Genomic DNA, 16,100 nt, shown 5'->3' with positions numbered 1-16,100 from the left:
CTTACATGTTCACAATATTATATTGTAATTGTTCCTATGGATGTGGTTTTTCAATAGAATTAATAAGTACTTTTCAAAAGTTTCAATTTCAATGATATATATGTTTGATTTTTCTTTGACAAAGCATACATATATTGATAGGTAATAATATGAAAATCTTCTAAAGACATTATAGGAACATGAAAATGTAATTAAATACTAATTTGTAATGTTTTATGTAAGCAGAACACATTTAACTGAAAATTGCTTTTATATAATACTCAAACGAGACTAAAAACATTTTAACTAGTGGAGTAAGTCTTCAAACTGATAATCTGAACTGTATAAGAGGAGAAACTTCAGGCACTCAAATATTTGAAATGCTACAAAATATTTATATAAACTATTATTTAACAATTTCTGTTTGTAGAGTGCTATACAGTAATCAATATAAATGACATCTCAAGTCTTTCTATAGCTTTGACCACATTTACCTCCTAATTTTAATTATTAATATGTCGGAGCAGTGCATACAACTAGATTCCGATCTTCCTTTTTAATGAGTAAAAATATGTCCTTTGAGACAGCATTAAAGAAAGAGCACCTTGTATAAATTCAGTGCCAAGAGATAAGATATTCTTGATTCTGAAGTCTTGTTCTTTTATACAGCAATGTAATTAATAATAAGAAGAAAAGCAGGACATAGATGTAGAGTCTATTTTAATCAGAAATTGTCTATAGATTTTGATAATAAAATTTAAAAATCTACTATATTTAGTTAGTTACAAAAAACTAAGTTGTGGGAACATATTTGGTCAATAAAACACCCCTACCAAATGCTGACAAGAAAAAAAGTTAGGTACCACCTTTCTTCTCTGCAGATGGCCTGAGATGGATTAATCTGAAAGAATGCTTCCAAACCTGAGGTGACCCCTGAGAACAGCCTAATCCACTGCCGTCTCCTACATTCAGTTTCTCAGTTTGTGCTCTTTTAATTTTGGGGAGAGGGAAGCCAGTCCTTTAAACCGATCTTTAGCATGATGGCAGAGCCAAGGAGTGTGGACAGGTGGCACGGTGTCTGACTTTGTTCCAGCAGCCACTTGGGCTTTCTCTGGGTCTTCTCTGCCCTAGGGATAGCACCACTATTGAAACATGTCTTTGTGACATTCTCTATGCCAGGAACTCCCAACACATTTTCCTTGAAACTGATGAATAAAAATAAACCAAGAGGTGAGCTGCTTGTTTCTGTTTCCTCCTTTCTGCAGCCCTTCTTGATCATCTAATATTTTTAAATACATTGTCGATCACCAAAAGGAGCATAAAGGCTTTATTGATTTGTAGCAGATGTATTAATAGCCGAGCCCCTATTCCTTACCTGTAGCTGCTGGGAAGAAAACTATTCTTAACACTCTACAAGGTCTCATCTCCAGAATTTGCACCTGTTTCTAGCTGAGGACTTTCTCCAGCAGCACGGGAGCTCGTTACTGGGCATGAACTGGGAAGAAAAGGTGAGGGTAACTAAGAAGAATCTCCCTGGATTCAGTGATGTAATCCTGAGGCATGTTCCACATAGCTTCCCATAGAATTAAGCCCAGATATCTAACACAGGAACTTGCCTCTTAACATGTGTGGTATTGGCTTTTCTGTCTTTCCTGTTTTATTTTATTCTCTCTTCCTTGTCTCACTTTCACTGTCCTCACTCCTGCTTTAAGAATACCCAAACGAATACATTCATTTATTTTTTTAGACTCTCAGAACACAGTTGATAGTTGAACTTGTAATCTATGATAATCAGCTTGGATGCTATACTGACAGGAAGATGGTGAACTCACAGTGTCTAATTAAGATAAAATTAAAAAATATATTGATTCATGTCCAAAGATTTAAAAAACCTAAACGGCAGTGTCACAATTTCTTCTTTTTAGTTTACATGGTTTCTTAAATGCCTACAATTATTTTAAAGGAAGCCTTGAGTCTAGGAAAAATGGAGACATATGGAATAAATTACTAACCCATTTCTCCTTGAAATCCATTAGATGCTTGATGATTTTTCACATACATTTCTGAATTGAAAAGCTAGTTGTGAATTATTTTTATAAGCATATCGTTATGTAATATTTTATTTTTAACAGTGAATTGAAGGTTGAAAGATTAAATTATTCTATCCAGAGTATAAAAAGCAATTATTTCACAAGGAGAACATGTGTATATTGACACGACATTTTAAAATCTAGATTTTAAAATAGGTCCCATATACTTTTGAGTCAATTAGAATATGTTTGTATCAGTCTGTCTACAGTTTTACACCTGTCAAAATGTACTTGAACTACAACAAGTACCTTGAACAATTTTGAAATTTATTATTCCTCTGAAACTGATTAAAAGAATCATGGTAGAGTGAAATTCTGATTGGCATAATTTGGGAGCGAAATTATTCCTTGGAGATCAACCTCTGCCAAGATAGTTTATAATGACATTGAGACTTTTTGATTTACAAAATTCGTTACATAAAAAATACTAAGACGATGACAGATAATACACAGACTTTAAAATTGTACTAAAATTAAATGTCTAAATAAATTAGAAGGGTACGTGGTACATCTAACTGTACGTTTATATATTTTATTTGTGCATTTTATTCCTAGGGTTGCTTTTGCTTTAGTTTCTAAAACGCTCTTATTTTTATGATAAGGTAGTATATACTAAATAAAGAAAAATCAGGAAATAGAAAATGAAGAAAACATTAGCTATTGTCAACCAAATAAAAATTGTGCAATCTCTAAGCACATGAACTATGTATTATTTGTACAGCATGTACAATGTTTATGCTTCACAGGGTGAGGTACAGACTGCAAAATATTGAACCTGGGACAAATAAGAAAGTCAGGAAATTTTCACAATATATTAATATTATAGAAAATGTTGAACTTAACAGTTAAGATACAAGTAGTGAAAAATGATAGTATTTAAGGAGATCTAGAAAATTTAATCTATATCTGTAATGTGTGAGAAGTATTAGAATAATGCTTGTATTTCTGGATTGGCATCGATTTCTATTGAGACTGGAAACATAATAGAAGTGAGGGAAAAAGAATTTAAATTGTGGATACTTGAGTTTTATACCTAGGAGTTCGACAAATACATTTTGTTACTATCAAAGCAGTTGGCACAAGAGTGTACAAAATTCCCTAATTGTGTCTATGTGGAGAAGACATAGACAAACAGAGAATAGCAAAACAGAAATAGCAAAAAAGCACAAAAAAATTTTACCTGTATTTTTACGTAAAAGCCAATTAGAGTAGGAAAACATGAAATTTGTGTTTTATAAAAATTTTTCTGTTTCTCATAATATAGTTGATTATATTACTGGAAAAAAATGGAAGCATTGGTATGTTCACAAAAAAAAGTAAAATACAAGGTCAAAACCATGGGAATGCAGGGAGCAGACAAAATATACCTAAACACCGAAACTGATTTTGCCCTATGGACATGTACCAAAATGAATGAGTGCAGATTCCTACTGCCATACATCACACAGGACAGTAAAGAAATACATAGTTTTTCCCAAGATAGGGCATCACACAGGAGCTCCTCCCTAAAGCTAGAACCAAAATTTCTATCCCCAGTATAAAGAAGAATCAGAGGTAAATTAATCCCATTTCACATTCCCTGAAAACGGCAAATAAAAATGACTTGAGATTGGACAGATTTAAAGAAACTCAATCATTAATGATTTACAGAAATTAATTTAAAAATTGTTTAAATGTGCAGTCCAAACATACGTCCAAACACCTTTAGGCCAACAATTAACATAATGTGGTCCCAGAATGGTGGTGCCTTTAGTAGACTCACAAAAAAATTCAAATTCTCTTTGGCAAATTTTCTTCTTACTAATCCACAAAAGTGCACAAAAATAATTTTCAGAGAAAAATAAATATTTGTCATTCAAAGGCATCTAAGTACGCAAGGAAATGATATTCCATCATTTGAAAGGAAAGCAGAAAAAGAGTACAAACAGATCCACAAAGGTTCATTAGTAGAAATATCAGTTAGATTATAAAGCACATTTGCTTTAAAAAAATTTAAAATAAAATGAATATATTTGTAGGAGACTAAAAAATTGATGTAGCAAATTTGAAAAGTAGTTTGTATAAAAATATAGTATTTTAAATTAAAAACTCAAAAATGAACTCATCAGATTAGACATGGCCATGGTGAGAGTTCATAAATATTTCAGAATGCATTACAAAAAATTTTTAAAAATGCAAAATGTGGACAGAATCATGAAGAGACATGGAAGATACAGTAAGAAAGTGTAGCATGTGTTTAGTGAGTGTTCTCATAGAAGAAGGGAACTGGGAAGGGACAATATGTGATGGTATTTGGCTGAAAGTTCTCTAGACTTTTGTAAGACACTAATCCGCATGTTCAAAAATTCCATGCATGCTAAGCAAGCTACATTGGAGATAAACCTACACCTACGTATCTCCTAGAGAAATAGTAAATAATCAGGAAGGGAAAAATATTTCAATTAGCACTAGAAAAATCAAATTACCTTTAATCATATTGAAATCTGAAAGAATGAAAGGTAAAATAAACAATATTATTTGTTAAGCATAATAATGCCATTCTGAAATTCTCAACCAAGAAAAATATTCATCAACCTATGGATAAATAACATATTTAGAGACAAAAAAAACACGCCACCAGCAGAATTCCACTAAAGAAACTAAAGAGAATCTCTGAAAACATGCTTCAGAGAGGTTGAAGTTCTGAAATCAAAGAATGAACACAGAGCAAAATATATTGTAAACATACAGATAGATTAAATAAAAAATTAGGTGTTGAAACAAAAAGATATTTAAAATTAGATAAGCACTGCAATATGTATGTTAGGAAGCAAATTATTAGGGCTGAAGTATTCAAAGACCCCTTAATTGTCTGACAAGAGCAGAAAGGTGAGTATGACTTTGCAACTTTTTTTTTTTTTTTTTTGAGAAGAAGTCTCACTCACTGTTTCGCCCAGGCTGGAGTGCAGTGGCGCCATCTCGGCTCACTGCAACCCCTGCCTCCCAGGTTCAAGCAATTCTCCTGCCTCAGCCTCCTGAGTAGCGGGGATTACAGCCGCGTGCCACCATGCCTGGCTAATTTTTGTATTTTCAGTAGAGACAGGGTTTCACCATGTTGGTCAGGCTAGTCTCCAACTCCTGACCTCGTGATCCACACGCCTCGGCCTCCCGAAGTGTTGAGATTACAGGCGTGAGCCACTGCGCGCGACCGACTTTGGAACTTTAATAAATTCACTGGACATTATGCATTTCTCTGTTGTAGCTATGAAAACAATAAAAATAAAAGTCATAATTTAAAAACAAGAAGACAGAAACTGATAGGAGAAAATGAGGCATTATATATATATATATATACACACAACAAATTAATAAAACAAATTAAGTATAAATGATCAAAGATTAACTTAAACCTAAGTAGATAATGTTTTTGTTAAAATACAAAGATTAGCAAAATTTAAAAATCCGTCTCTATCATACTTATAAGAGAGGCAACTAATACATAAATTTTCAGAAACTTTGAAGTTCAAACAATATAGATAGTATGTATATATGATATACATACAAACATACCACGTGAATACAATTTTTTAAAAAGTCGCTATGTAGACAAAATAGAATGTAAGTTAGAAACATTTATTAAAATAAGTTAGTCTAACCAATGTGATAAAAGTTTTAAGTTATTAAGAAGATGTGATGACTTAAATGTGCATTAGCCTGATACATATATACATATATACACACACACTACACACTCTCTCTCACACACACACACACGTATTTAGAGAGAGAGTCAAATTATATAAAGCAAAAATATCAGAAAGTAGAAATGGATAAGCCCCCAAATCAATATAGACATTTCAAACACACATCTTTCAGTAATAGATACAAGAAAAAATTAAAAGAGTAAGTTTTAAAAGAAGCTAGTGGATTTTAAAAAGGCAAATGTTATATAAGGAACATGAATATTATAATTCATGTCATTTTCATGTTCATACAGAATACTTACAAAAATTAACATTTTCTAGACCATACCACAAATTCAAACAATTTTCACGGAAATAACGTGACACAGAATGTATTTCCTAAACAAACAGCAATGAAGGTAGATATCAATACAAAAAAGAAAGCTAGAAACATAAGTCTAATAATATTGGTTGGAAGCTATTTTAATGAATATTGAAATATTTTAAAGGTGAATAGTCAATACAAATGAACACTTTTGAAAGGCCACTAAGATGCATGTGTAATGTGTAATGCCTCCTTTTATAAGGAGTAAATCTGTAACATCACCTGGGCTATTTGACAACTGCAAAGTGAATGTGAGGAGAGAAACGGTGAGAGAGAGAGATATAAAACCAGTAAAATAAACATAAAGAATGAAGGAAATAGCCAGGCGCCATGGTTCACGCCTGTAATCCCAGCACTTTGGGAGGCCGAGGCAGGTGGATCACCTGAGGTCAGGAGTTCGAGACTAGCCTGGTCCAACATGGTGAAACCCACTCTCTACTAAATATACAAAAATTAGCCTGGCATGGTGGCATGCACCTATAATCCCAGCTACTCGGGAGGCTGAGGTGGGAGAATTGCTTGAACGTGGGGGCTGGAGGTTGCAGTGAGTTGAGAGTACGCCACTACACTCCAGCTTGTGCAACAGAGCAAGACTCCGACTAAAAACAAAAGGAGGAAATAGTACATGAAAAAGCAGAAGTAAAGCAACTGACTATATATTTAAAAATGCAAAAGCTCACTTTTTCAGAAAAATATTAAAATATTAAATCTAAGAAATATCTAGGTAGACTGACGGAGAAAAATACACAAAATGCACAAAAAAACAATTACCTGGAATGCGAAGGATACAAAACGTCAGCAGTTGTAGATTTTAAATAAGCAATGACTTTGAGTTCAACCATGATGGGGTATATTGAAAAGAATCTCTCAGAAAAAAAGGAAAAGAAAACTGTTATAAATCTATGTACAAAATGTTAAGCACTATTGAAGTCTTCCAAATCTAGCAGTTATGGAGTTATTGGTCTTGGACTAACTCTCCTGAAAAGAAAAAAACAAAACAAAACAAAAAAACCCTAAAAACCTGGATCAAACCTGGATAAAATAGCCTACCGTGGGCACTGGCAATGCAACCGAGCAGGTAGGACATGGGTGCTACATTCTCTTTGTCAGAACACGAAGCATTCATACACTCTTCTCACCCTCACTCTCACCTTTTAATCTTAGATCTACTATTAAATGTATTCAACATTACTATCAATCCTTTGGTCAAAATTTCTTTACTCACATTTTGCTTGATGCACTTGGATAGACTGTTCAAGAAAGTGTGAGTAGTGAATTCCTCAAACTCTTGCATATTTAAAATTAGATTTTTGAGCCTTGATGCTTGAAGTGTAGCTTGGGTAATGGATGGGCTTTAAGCCAATTTTGGCATGCAATGGGTAGAGTTTACTAGGCATCAGCACCTCTGAAAATCGTGGGGATGCAGGCTTAATTTCAACACTATTCTAAATACTTGAAAGATATTATATAATTCTTTAATAAACTCCTGTGTCTACAAATGGTTCACATTAACTCAATATGCATGATTAAACATCTATAAAATCAAGGCACTGTTATTTAGTGGAGACTTGCTGGCTATTCTATGAGAGGAGGTATTCTTATTGTAATCTCATCCTCTCATAAAAGTGTATCATATTACTCATAACCAGCCCTTCATGTTCTATTCTTATTTTGGTATTTTAAAATAAGATATCTTTGAAACACTTGAATTCAAAGAGGGAATCTGAATAGTTTTTAAAATGTCAATGAAATGCCATTTCTTCATGCTTCAACAAATACAAATTGACTAAAGTGCTTCTCTTCAAACTTTCTGGAACATTTGTTTTCTAAATTCTAAGAACAATCACAATAGGTTTTAACCACAAATGTGAGAATATTCTAAATGTTAGCGTGGAAAAATTTTTTAAATACTCATATAGTAATTTTTTTCATCATAGTGACAGTGTGCTAAATTTTTTTAAGTCAAATATTACTGTGGACATTTAAGTCAAGATTCTAAGAAGCTGTTCTAAAGTCCAAAATTTAGTTTCATATACAATGATATTATATATATATTTGCATACAAAATTAATATATGTGAGCCATGTTTCAAATAGTTGAGAGATTATTATATCAAAGATTCTTGATTATATAAAATGCCAATTACTTATAGGCACACATGCTTTAAATAATTACAAAGGCAGTTGTGGTTGATTCTACTCTTGCTACTGGCATTTATATGGACATAATATTATGGTCTGAAGAATATTTAGGCAAATTTATCCCTCATATGATCAGAAGAACAGTGCAAGATAGTTTATATCTGAAAGGAAAAAAATCTTTATATGGTTCTGAAAGCCTAAATCATTAACAACTTGGATAATAATTAGCATAAAAATAGACAAACATGCCCTCTTCCTTGCAGTAAGCACACAGTGACAACAGAATCAAAGCATGTGGCTCCTCTTCTCTGCCCTTTCTAGATGGCACAATTCCTCATGAATCTAAGTGCAGTCATAGGGTGGATTAGGGTGACCTGCCATTTGTATGCAACCGATCTCTATTTTGGAAGTAATTAATGTAAAAATATATTTTTAAAAGATAATTTCAAATTTCAGGGCAAACTAGCATGGTTTCACCCCTTTTCTTTGTAACATTTTTTCTAAGGTTGGAAGAGTAAGGTAGGCTTTAGTAAGATTTTTAATAATAAGTTTTCAAAGTGAGACTCAAAATGGTGGCGCCAACACATTTCAAGTCTGCTACATTTTGAATACACTTATTGGAGAAAAGACCGTCTCATCATTTTTCTCTTACAGGAAAGGAAATAACATGTACAGTTGACCCTTAAGCAACACGGAGGTTGGGGTGCTGGCCCCCCTGCACAGTAGAAAATCCACTATAACTTTGACTCCCCCAAAACTTAACTACTAATAGCCTACTTTAAGCCTTACAAATAACACAAGCAGTCAATTAACACATATTTAATATGTTATATGTCTTATATACTGTATTCTTAACAAACATGCCAGAGAAAACAAAAAGAAAATCATAAGGAAAATATATTTACTAGTTATTAAATGGAAGTAGATGATCAAACAGGTCTTCCTCCTCACCCTTTTCATGGGCAGGGTGTGGAGAAGGATGTAGAATTGTTGGTTTTGCTAAGTGGACCTGCACAGTTGAAACCCCTGTGGTGCAAAGGCCAACTCTATAGCCATTGAACAGCAATTTAGGTTTAGAAATTAACCTCACTAAAATGCTCTTAGAAGGATGCCAAGAAAAAAAATGAGTAAGTATTTTTGGTTCATCTATTTCATCATTTCATTTCATTTCATCATTTCATTTCATTTCCTCATTTCATCATTTCATTTCATTTAATCCTTTCATTTCATCATTTCATCATTTCATCTCATCATTTCATTTCATTCTTTCATTTCATTTCATCATTTCATTTCATCATTTCATCTCAACATTTCAGTTCATTTCATCATTTCACTTCATCTCATCATTTCACCTTTTCATCTCGTCATTTCATTTCATTTCATCTTTTCATCTCATTTCATTTCATTTCAATTCATCATTTCATTTATTTCATCATTTCATTTCATCATTTCATATCATTTCATCATTTCATTTCATCATTTCATTTCCTCATTTCATTATTTCATTTCATCATTTAATTTCATTTCATCATTTCATTTCATCATTTCATCATTTCACTTCATCATTTCATTTCCTCATTTCATTATTTCATTTCATCATTTCATTTCATTTCATCGTTTCATCATTTCATCTCATTTCATCCTTTCATTTCATTATTTCATTTCATCACTTCATCTCATCATTGCATTTTGTCATTTCATCATTTCATCATTTTATTTCATCATTTCACTTCATCTTATCATTTCATCACGATTTCATTTCATCTCATGATTTCATTTCATCTCATTTCATCTTTTCATCTCGTCATTTAATTTCATCATTTCATTTCATCATCATTTCATCATTTCATTTCATTATTTCATCATTGAATCATTTCACTTCATTTCATCATTTCGTTTCATTTCATCATTTCATATCATTTCTTCATTTCATGATTTGATCTTTTCATTTCATTTCATCATTTCATTTCATTTCATCATTTCACTTCATCATTTCATTTCCTGATTTCATTTCACCATTTCAGTTCGTCATTTCATCATTTCATTTCATCATTCCATTTCATCATTTCATTTCATTTCGTCATTTCATCATTTCATCTCATCATTTCATCCTTTCATTTCATTATTTCATTTCATCATTTCATCTCATCATTTCATTTCATCATTTCATTTCATTTCATCATTTCATCATTTCATTTCATTTCAGTGATAAATGTATTTAAGTGCTAATGTGATGCCCAGGAGACACCCTATTTCCCTTTGTAAAGCACCTCCTTCAACAAAAGGCAACCTCTCATGGCTAGCTAAGTCTACAGGGATACCAGCCTCTCTTCAACCACCCAATTTCATTTAGAACCTCAAACAGCACCTCAGTTTCATAAAAACCAAAAACATAAACACAATACTTGGTTGTAAGTGAGCCAACAGTTTCTTGTCTCTTTCTCTGCTCAAGGCTTAAGGCCGTGTCTCCCCAATTACGTTCAGTGGAAGAAAAGATTCCCCTGGACAAATAAGTTTGAGAACTGTTGTTGCAGGAGTTCTCCCCAACAAAAAGGCAGGATCACATAAAATCCTTATGTTATACATAACAGAAAGTATTTTATATTTGAAACATATGGCAACATTGTCATAACTACATTCTACTAAAAATGTTGCACAATACATACTCCAAAAAATTAGAACTTTCCTTGGGGACATACGATTTTTCTAAAGATAATTGTGTTCATTATTCTGATAAGCAATTCCTCCAAAGGTAAATGTGGCTATCTGGGATTCTGGGAATATCCTGAAAAGTTACATGTTCTAAAAATAGTTCCACTGAAAAAAAAAACACCATAAAGCCTAGACAATGTAACAAGTGCTTAACTGCAGAGTTTAGTTCTAAGTGCTAAAGTAAAAATAAAGGGGCTGGGCATGGTGGCTCACACCTGTAATCCAAGCACTTTGGGAGGCTGAGGTGGGCAGATTACTTGAGGTCAGGAGGTCGAAACCAGCCTGGGCAACATGATGAAACCTTATCTGTCCCTGAAAATACAAACAAAAAATAGCCAGGCATGGTGGTGGGTGCCTGTAATCCCAGATACTCAGGAGGCTGAGGCAGGAGAATCGCTTGAACCTGGGAGGTGGAGGTTGCAGTGAGCCGAGATAGTGCAAATGCACTCCAGCCTGGGCAACACAGTGAGACTCCATCTCAAAAAAATAAAACAAAGAAAGAAGCACAGGCAGCAGAAAGAAGGGAGGATGAGACAGTCCATCTGGCAGGGTGAGGCTTCCTACAATAGGTTGATAATAATAGGGGCATCATTTCTTGGGTTTTTACAGCTCTCAGGGGTAGATGTGGTGCCATACTAGAATCAAAGTAAGGGAGATGAACCTGACCAGCCTAACTAAAGCCAAAAGCCTCAAGGTTCTGCAAATCTAAGAAAAATGAGGTAGAATATGAAGCCTGCAGTCAAAGTGAGATAAATAGGGAATCTGGTCAGTCCGTGCCTTGGCTGATTTGGGAAGGAAGGCCAACTGTACTGATATGTTGGGGTTTGAATTGACCCAGAGTTTTTGTAGAGAAAAATTTAATAAGTTAATTTAAATGTTTTCAGATTCATGTAGAGAAGAAAACAAAAATTCCAAGACAATTTTTTTTTTTTTTGAGGAAAAAACCCTCAACCTAAAATACTGAAAATCTTATCAGTTCAGGCTTGTCAAGTATAATCACACAACGTAATTTTTTTAAATATGCAAAATAAAGGACACAAAAATTAATTTTGTTCAAAAATAACAACAATCACAAAACACTTGTACCACTAGACTTCAAGGAATTCCGAAGCAGATGTACAGAAAATATGTAAGCTAGGCATGGTGGCGCTTGCCTGTAATCCCAGCATTTGGGAGGCCAAGGCAGTAGAATCACTTGAGGCCAGGAGTTTTAGGCTGGCCTGGTCAACATAGCATAACCTAATTTCTATAAAAATACAAAAATAAAAAATATATACATACATAGTTAAAATATTTAGATAAATATAAGGGATATGAGCAAAGTAAAAAATATGAGCTAAAGTATAAGAAAAAGAATGAGCTAACAGTGCCAGGTGCGGTGGCTCACGCCTGTAATCCCAGCACTTTGGAAGGCCAAGGCGAGCAGATCACGAGGTCAGGAGATCGAGACCATCCTGGCTAACACGATGAATCCCATCTCTACTACAAACACAAAAAGTTAGCTGGGCGCGGTGGCATGTGCCTGTAATCCCAGCTACTTGGGAGGCTGAGGCAGGAGAATTGCTTGAACCCGGGAGGCGGAGGTTGCAGTGAGCCAACCTGGCGCCACTGCACTCAAGCCTGGGCAACAGAGCGAGACTCCGTCAAACAAAAAAAAAAATCTTAGATGTCAGGGCAAGGAGAAAAATGAGTGGAAAATATGCAAGTCAGAATAAGTTAAAAATGAAATAAGAGTGCTACGTCTAATGGTTTGTTGTTGTTGTTGTTGTTTGGTTTTGGTTTGGTTTGGTTTTTGAGGTGGAGTCTCTGTCACGCAGGCTGGAGTGCAGTGGCACGATCTCGGCTCACTGCAACCTCCGCCTCCCGGGTTCAAGTGATTCTCCTGCCTCAGCCTCCTGAGTAGCTGGGATTACAGGCGCCGGCCACCACAGCCCAGCTGATTTTTGTATTTTTAGTAGAGATGGGTTTCACCATGTTGGCCAGTCTGGTCTTGAATTCCTGACATCAGGTGATCCACCCGCTTTGGCCTCCGAAAGCGCTGGGATTACAAATGTGAACCACCGCGCCTGGCCTTGTCTAACGATTTTTTGAACAAAATTGAGAAAATATGGCATGCTTAAACATTTTAAAGAACTAATAAAACATCAACCAAGGAAAGTACAAAAAATATCTAAAAACATCATAATAACTAAAAAGCTTAACACCAAAATGAAGTGATTTAAAATCATTGAAATATAAAATGTGAATCAACTTCAAAGCAACAAGAGATTTTTAAACCACATTTGGCATCTTCATAGAATTCACAAATCAATGGATATTATGTTCAAAGTTCTGAGTTAAAACATCTGTCAATTTTGAATTGCATCCCTAGTTAAAAATTTTTTAAGATCAAAGATAAAATGTAAAATAATTCATATAAGTAATATAAACTTTTACTTCAGTTATTTACTTGTTTAATAAACTTATTAATTACATTAGTCATTACCTAAATAAAATGCTGTTTCCTATTGTGAAACATATAATTTGTGAAGCATATAATGTTCAAAATTTTGTCTCTAAAACAGGTAACATTTTGAATGAAGAAAACAAAAATTTAATGATTGGTATAAAAATAAATTTCAGGAAAATGAAAGGTTTGTATGATGACATAATTAACATAATAGAAAGGACAGAAATCTCAATATTTGTTTTTACACATTTTGGAGGGAAAGTAACCCTGAGATATTAAAGTGCAGAAAATAATATTAATTATATTCTTGAGTTTTCAAACCCCTCTTTCCTTGGTACTTACAGAACATCCAGCACAGGCCCAGGATTCCCTGGGTGTTTCTGCCAAGGAGACTGTCCAGTGGAAATAAAGCAGAAAGCCATGTGCACAAAGATGGATGGATGCTCACCTCCAAGAGACCAGTGGGTGCAGGTTGCAGAGGGAGCTGGGTGAGTGCAGTTTGTAGAGGGAGTTGTGTGGGTGCAGGTTGCAGAGGGAGTTGGCCCTTCTTGGAGGTCCAGGGAGGGGCTACAGTCACCATCCTTGAAGTGGGTCCTGGAACTCCACTGAGCCCTCCTGCCTACAGGGGCCTTAGAGGGTCCTGGGGGAGACCAGCCTGGGTGCCCTGTCCTGTCCGTGGCCCCTGAGTCCTACCTCACCCGCTAGCTTTTTTTTTTTTCTTACAGAGGAATCAGGGTGGCAACCCCAATGCAGCCTTGCTAGAGGAAGGATATCAAAAGTGTCAGGGTGATGGGAATAGCATTAAATCTATGAATTACTTTGGGCAGTACGTCATTTTCACGATATTGATTCTTCTTATCCATAAGCATGGAATATTTTTTCCATTTGTTTGTGTCCTCTCTTATTTCCTTGAGCAGTGGTTTGTAGTTCTCCTCGAAGAGGTCCTTCATGTCCCTTGTGAATTGTATTCCTAGGTATTTTATTCTCTTTGTAGCAATTGTAAATGGGATTTCATTCATTATTTGGCCCTCTGCTTGTCTATTATTGGTGTGTAGGAATGCTTGTGATTTTTGCACATTGATTTTGTATCCTGAGACTTTGTTGAAGTTGGTTATCAGCCTAAGGAGTTTTTGGGCTGAGACAATGGGGTTTTCTAAATATACAATCATGTCGCCCGCAAACAGACAATTTGACTTCCTCTCTTCTTATTCGAATACCCTTTATTTTTTTCTCTTCCCTCATTGCCCTGGCCAGAACTTCCAATACTGTGTTGAATAGGAGTGGTGAAAGAGGGCTTCCTTGTCTTGTGCCAGTTTTCAAAGGGAATGCTTCCAGCTTTTTTGCCCATTCAGTATGATATTGGCTATGCGTTTGTCATAAATAGCTCTCATTATTTTGAATTATGTTCCCTCAATACCTAGTTTATTCAGAGTTTTTAGCATGAAGGGGTGTTGAATTTTATTGAAGGCCTTTTCTGCATTTATTGAGATAATCATGTGGTTTTTGTGATTGGTTCTGTTAATTTGATGGATTACATTTATTGATTTGCATATGTTAAACCAGCCTTGCATCTCAGGAATGAAGCTGACTTGATCGTGGTGGATAAGCTTTTTAATGTGCCACTGGATTTGGTCTGCCAGTATTTTATTGAGGATTTTTGCATCAATGTTCATCAGGGATATTGGCCTGAAATTTTCTTTGTTTGTTGTGTCTCTGCCAGGTTTTGGAATCAGGATGACGCTGGCTTGATAAAATGAGTTAGGGAGGAGTCCTCCTTTTTCTGTTGTTTGGAATAATTTCAGAAGGAATGGTACTAGCTCCTCTTTGTACCTCTGGTAGAATTCGACTCTGAATTGGTCTGGTCCTGCCTGGGCTTTTTTTTTTTTTTTTTTTTTTTTTTTTTGGTTGGTAGGCTATTAATTACTCCCTCAATTTCAGAACTTGTTATTGGTCTGTTTAGAGATTCAACTTCTTCCTGGTTTAGTCTCGGGAGGGTGTATGTGTCCAGGAATTTATCCATTTCTTCTAGATTTTCTAGCTTATTTTCATAAAAATATTTATAGTATTCTCTGATGGTAGTTCATATTTCTGTGGGATCAGTGTTGACATCCCATTTATTACTTTTTATTGTGTCTCTTTGATTCTTCTCTCTTTTCCTTTTTATTAATCTAGCTAGTGGTCTACCTATTTTGTTAATCTTTCCAAAAAACCAGCTCCTGGATTCATTGATTTTTTTTAAGGCTTTTTTCGTGTCTCTACCTCCTTTAGTTCTGCTCTGATCTTAGTTATTTCTTACCTTTTGCTAGCTTTTGAATTTGTTTGCTCTTGCTTCTCTAATGCTTCTAATTGTGATATTAGGGTATCGATTTTAGATCTTTCCTGCTTTCTGATGTGAGCATTTAGTGCTATAAATTTCCCTCTTAACACTGCTTTAGCTATGTGCTAGAGATTTTGGTACATTGTGTCTTTGTTCTCTTTGGTTTCAAAGAACTTCTTTATCTCTGCCTTAATTTTTTTATTTACCCAGTAGTCATTCAGGAGCAGATTGTTCAGTTTCCATGTAGTTGTGTAGTTTTGAGTGAGTTTCTTAATCCTGAGTTCTAATTTGATTGCACTGTGGTCTGAGAGACTGTTTGTTATGATTTCATTCTTTTTGCATTTGCTGAGGAATGTTTTACTTCC

The sequence above is a fragment of the Pongo pygmaeus genome, chromosome 6, assembly GCF_028885625.2.
Source record: "Pongo pygmaeus isolate AG05252 chromosome 6, NHGRI_mPonPyg2-v2.0_pri, whole genome shotgun sequence".
NCBI classification, from domain to species: Eukaryota; Metazoa; Chordata; class Mammalia; order Primates; family Hominidae; genus Pongo; species Pongo pygmaeus.
The sequence above is the reverse complement of the archived record's forward strand: the minus strand, read 5'-3'. Positions refer to the sequence as shown.